Genomic DNA, 6,271 nt, shown 5'->3' with positions numbered 1-6,271 from the left:
CCATCAACTTTGGCCGATGGCTATCCCTCTTGGCCGACCATCCCTTAGCATGTTCCTAAGGTGGGTCAGAAACATTCTGGAAGTTGGCATGATTTTCAGAAATACAGAGGCATTTAGAGGCAAGGCGGTGGATTTCTGAGTGAGGAAATCGAACATGCATATCTCCTTCCCCTCGAGGCCATTTTAACTGCTTTGTTTAGCTAGTTAATTTGCTGATTTTGTAATTAATTAGTTAATGTATTTAGCTAATTTATTTCATCATTGTAATATTCTAATTAGCTTAGTATAGCTAGTTTCAATTCAATTTGTAATTAATTTGCTTAGTGTAGCTCGTTAGTTGATTTATTTGGACCCTCCGTCGAAAGGGAAAATGTTGTAATAAGTGTGCGTGCGTATGTGAATGTCTTGCAACCCCGCGCCTTTTTCCCTTTTATTTACCAGCTTTTGATGGTTAGTTTAGGGCATATTTCAATTAGCATACCTTATGCTTTGCATATGTGCATCATTCATTCATATTGCATGCACCAGGCTTGACGCATCATTCAAACTGCATTGTATTTCAATACTTACTTGAATACGTGTTTCAAAGCATGTTATCAAGTTGCATTCATATGCCATCTTAGATAGCCGAGCCTATTTAGTTGCATTTTGCATGTGTTGCATTAGGCATTGTTGACATAGCTAGGATCATGCATGATTACTAACTAGCTTCTGTTTTGGCTCGGAGTACACTGTGAGTGTTTATGCTTTAGCATCCTTGCATGTGTGTAAGTGACTTCCATGATAGCATGCTTGCCATGAGGCTATTTGCTTAACTGCTATAGCAGCATGAATGCCTGTGAGTGAAGGCTTGATTGCCTGAATTGGCACAACTCGATGATTGTGAGTTTTAAGCCCACTTGAAGTGGCAAAATCATGTTTACTAAGCCCACTTAAGGGTGGAAAATTTGCGTCTTAGCCTACTTGAGGGTAGCACCTGTCAAACCATTTTCGAAAAACAAGCATGAGATGTTTTGTTCCAATTCTTGCGATTGAGTCTATACTTGTATGCTGTGCACATCACATAGTAATACTAGATTAATAACCAGAATAAGAATACTTGTGTTTTCAAAACAACATATCATGTTAGTAGAGGCCGATCTTTGATCAGGCGAGCGGGGGTGGTCATTTCAAGACCTTCCCCCTTCGTACCAAAGTTCCCGAGCTGAGGCAACTTTGGTGATGACGGACACGTAGCCTTAGGCACGAGTCAGGGTTTCCTAAATTTTCCAAAATAAAATATTTAGGCGGCAACTCTGAAATCTGGCAAAGCAGTCCATGTTTGGCACTTCTTGATTAAAATCGATTTTTCAAAACAATCTGCCGGATTTAGACTCTTTGGTGATTTATCAGTCTTACATTGCACTTTGTGAGATTAGATTCAGAATCGTGACAGGAGTCCAAACTGTAGTAACTAGAACTACAATTTGCGCCCTTGCGCGCGGAGCGGAGTTCGGGTGGTCTACACCTTAGTTTGCAAACAAACAATCTCATAGGTTCAATCCCTTATTCTATAGGGAACTTGACCAACTTGACCATTCTATACCTTTATGAAAACCAAATTTCTGGATCCATCCCCCAAGATGTTGGAATGCTAAGGCTCTAATTGAACTTGATTTGTTAGCAAACAATCTCACAGGTTCAATCCCTCTTGAGTTAGGAAAACTAAACTCCCTAACTTTCTTCTCTTTGCTTGAGAACAAACTGACAGGCTCTGTTCCCTCAGAAATGGACAATCTTACGCATTTACAAATCTTTGATATAAGCAATAACATGCTCACAGGTCATATACTACCGAGTTTCTGCGTTGAAGGATCACTTACCAGAATAGTTGTATCAAACAACTACTTAATAGGTGATATCCCAAAATTCTTGGGAAATTGCAGTTAGTTACATCGAGTTAGGCTTGATCATAACCAATCCCTGGAAATATATCTAAAATTTTTGGGGTACTCCCAAACTTGGTATATATCGATCTCAGTTATAATAACTTCTATGGTGAACTTTCTAAAAAATTGGAGCAGTGCCAACTTCTATGGTGAACTCTCAAAAAAATTGGAGTAGTGCCATAATTTGACTAGTATAAAGTTCTCCAACAATAAAATCTCTGGAAATATAGCACTTGAGTTTGGAGATGCAAGTCAGTTGAAACTACTTGACCTCTCTTCAAATCATCTAGATGGAGAGATCCCAAAGAGTTTAGGAAAGTTGGCCTTATTGTTCAATATTTCTCTAAGTGATAACAAACTTTCAGGCAACATTCTTGTAGAATTTGGCAGGCTATCTAATTTGGAAGATCCAAACTTGGCGGCAAACAATCTAAGTGGATCAATTCTAGTCCAACTAGGGGAGCTTGTGAAACTATGGAACTTGAATTTGAGCAAAAATCTACTCAGGGAGGATATTCTTTCTGAAATAGGCTCATTACAGTTTGTTCAAAGTCTTGACCTTGGAAACAATTTGTTTAAAAGTGAGATTCCATAACAGATTAGGGAATTGCAAAGCCTAGAGACATTAAATCTATCTCACAATAAGCTGTCTAGTTCCATTCCATCTTCTTTTAATAGGTGATCAAGTTTGACATCTGTTGATATATCTTATAATCACTTGAAGGGTCCTTTGCCCAACACCAAAACCTTTCAAGATGCTCCATTTGAGGCATATGTAGGTAATGATGGTTTGTGTGGAAATAAGACTAGTTTGATGCTATGCTCACAAAAAATAAGCAATGGGTCTAAAGAGAAAAAAACAAAACAAAGTTTTGCTTATGGTCTTAGTTCCTGTTTTAGGCATTTTATTACTTGTGGTTGTTGGGAGTTTTCTAGTTTTTCCAAAAATAGTGGGAAACAAAGAAAATGAGGCTAAAATAGAAAATATTGAAAAATTTGTTTTTAATATGGAGCTATGATGGAAAAATGGTGTACGAAAACATCATTGAAGCAACAAAAGACTTTAATGCCAGACATTGCATCGGTGTGGGAGGATATGGCACTGTTTATAAAGCCAAGTTGCCAAGTGGTCAGGTTGTTGCTGTGAAGAAACTTCACTCTTCACAAGTTGGTGAGTTTGATAACCTAAGGAGTTTTACAAGTGAGATTCGTGCATTGGCAGAGATACAACATTGTAATGCCATAAAGCTTTATGGGTTTTGTTCGCATCGACGACACTTATTTCTAGTTTATGAGTTCATGGAAGGAGGGAGCTTAGGAAAGATATTGAGCAATGAGAAAGAAGCATTAGATTTTGAGTGGAGGAAGAGGTTAAAAGTTGTTAAAGGTTTGGCAGATGCTTTGTCATACATGCACCATGATTGTTCGCCTCCGGTCATCCATCGCGATATATCAAGCAAGAATGTTCCACTAGATTCAAGATACGTGGCTCACATCTTTGATTTTGGCACTGCTAGACTTATAAAGCCTCAATCATCTAATTGGACTTTGTTTGTAGGAACCTTGGATATGCAGCTCCAGGTATGGCATGACTTTTCCTCAAATCAACAAGCAATTTTATTTTTTTTTTTATTTACCAACTTTTATGGCATAGTTTTTCTCTAAATTGGCATGCAAAGCCTTTTTTTACTATTCTTCTTCTTCTTAATTTTCCATGAACAAACTGTCTTTTCTTCTTCCTTTTTTCCCCCCCATTATCCCTCTGTTTTCTGTGGTCTGTTTTTATGTCAGAACTTGCTTACACAATGAAAGTGAATGAGAAGTTAGATGCTTATAGTTTTGGAGTTTTAACATTGGAAGTTTAAATGGGGAAGCATCCGGGCGATCTCATCTCATCTCTTTCCTTATCACGACCCACTGTTTATGGTGTATTGTTGAAAGACATATTGGATACGTGCCTCCCATCTCCTGGGAATCATGTGGAAGAAGAAGTGGCCCTTGTTGCAAAGCTAGCATTGGCATGTTTACACACCAGTCCACCGTGCCAACCAACAATGCGACAAATTTCTGTGGCTCTATCAAAATGGAGACCACCTCTACATAATTCATTTCACTTGATTTCGTTAGGGCAACTCTTTGATGTCAAATGTTCAACCTCTTGAGCATTCTCCTCTTCCCTTTGTTGTTTTGTGTTTTTTGTGTTTCTATTTTTACTTTGAAATTTTGATTTTCGTTCTCTTTGTTATCTATTTCTATGCCATTTTCTATGTTCAAAGTTGGAAACACATTGAAATACTGTTGGTAAATAAAAACTTGATCCAAAGGATAGGTGTGAATAAGATGAAGAGAAGGCTACTTGGTTACGCGGCTTTTTATCCTTATGATATGTTTGGCTGCAATGTTGTAATTTGTAGCCTTATTAAATTCTTGGCTTTTCATAAACCTAGCCTGGACCATGTGCTAACCCCTCTTTGTTTTCCTTTCCTATAAATGTTTTGTATGCTTAAGTGAGTCAAAGTGATCAAATGATTCAGAAGTGACTCAACAATTCAATTGAACAGATCTCCTTATGAGCCATGTGAATTAGAGTATTTTTGCAGTTTTTTCTAAGCTGTTAATAATCTATAAGCAGCATCTAAAAACACACACTCACCATTTCAGAATAATCAATTTTTTTTTTCTACTTATGTAACCTAGTTCTGTTACATAACTAGAAATTATAACCTGACTAAATATTCCAAAGTAAAAACGAAAATAAGAAGGCATAACCAACCCATTTGAACTGCAACAAACCAATGAAGTAGCAGTTATTATAATGTACATCTGCAATTGCATATATGTGTCATGATAATTCAAATTAACATACACTTGAAAGCAGAGCATAACCAGGTTTCTCGTTTGGTCCTTTTTCCTTTTGTTCTCTCTCCCTTCTTTGTTTTCTTTTCTATATTTCTTTCTTTGGCAGAGCTTGCTTTCACAATGAGAGTCAATACTACCATAAAAACACAAATAGATCACGAATTTTAAGTGTAATGTATTTTATTTAATCACGAATTTTTACTGTCAAACTGTGATTTTGAGAGTGATTGTTAAGGATCATTTTCGATCACTTTTTGACCATCATTAAAAGATAATTCCGTCACGTTTTTTGACCGTGATAATAAACATTTAAATCACAAATTTTAAGTGTGAACAATAACTAATAAAACTTGAGATTGAATTTAAATAATCCATGATTAATAATGAGATAAGATCATAATTATATGCATTTTTCATCACAATTAGTGCGTGTATTAAAGAAAAGATTCGACCACAAAATGTGATTATCAATCACAATATATCAGCCGTGATTAAAATCTGAACAGAACTAGCATCTAAAATATAATCAATATTATTTGTACAAAAAATTCCTTTGAATCACAATATTGACCACATATGAATAGCTAATAACTTTATGTATTTCATAAATGAAAGTCCAATATTGAAAAAATATATACAAAGAAAGTTAAGAAATATAAAGATTTTTATTGTGATTACACAATAAAAATCTCATTAGAAAAATGAAAAACTTAAGGAGAACTCAAAGTTCTTGAATGTTCTATCTTCTTTGACTATATTTTGCATCTCTTTAAGCAATTTCTAACCTGAATAATGAGAACACAAAATTAGCTCAGAGTCCGCCAGAAGAATAGGAATAAACTTACTCATTTGTTCAAAATTAAAGAAAACAGAAATTGGAAGAAAAAATAATCTAAAAGATTCATAAGATTGATTAGAGTTTGAATTAATCAAACTAGACTTGAAATTAAATGTAAGGGTAACATCATCACAAATAAATACATTAACTGGATAGATAAGGAAAAATAGAAAATTCTTGATAACTGGTATATTGACTTGGTGGGACCAGAAGAGATAAATAGAATGTTAATACAGTTTAACAAATCAGAGCCATCAACTTGCAGATGAACCAAAAAAAATAAAATAAAATAAAAAATAGAAGTATGCAATTGCTTGTATATTTGCAAGTATCATACACATATGAATGAGTACATAATAAACAATAAATGCCATATGATAATTCAAATGTATCCATTTTTTAAATGTATGACTTTACTTTTCTAATCTAACAAATAAATCTACAATTCCTGGGCTTCAATTTACTTTGACTACGTTTCTAAGACATCATTAATTAGCTCAAGAATTATACTTCACATAGTCGCATAATCTAGGGCAGTTTGAAATGGGGCAAAGGTTGGGTACATCGAGGAGATTTCTCAAATCACCTCGGCTATAAAATATCAAACTAACTTTGCAATTTTAAAAATGTTCACAAGATTCTTAGC

At 35.0% G+C, this 6,271-nt stretch overlaps 1 pseudogene; it reads left to right on the top strand.

The window, feature by feature from the left end:
- The first annotated feature begins 2,925 nt into the window (after positions 1–2,925).
- Positions 2,926–4,090, top strand: LOC114305941 (MDIS1-interacting receptor like kinase 2 pseudogene; annotated as a pseudogene).
- The last annotated feature ends 2,181 nt before the right edge of the window (positions 4,091–6,271 follow it).

The sequence above is a fragment of the Camellia sinensis genome, chromosome 3 (assembly GCF_055761805.1).
Source record: "Camellia sinensis isolate YWXY chromosome 3, ASM5576180v1, whole genome shotgun sequence".
NCBI classification, from domain to species: domain Eukaryota; kingdom Viridiplantae; phylum Streptophyta; class Magnoliopsida; order Ericales; family Theaceae; genus Camellia; species Camellia sinensis.
Note: the sequence above shows the minus strand (reverse complement) of the source record. Positions and strands in the feature narration are given on the sequence as shown.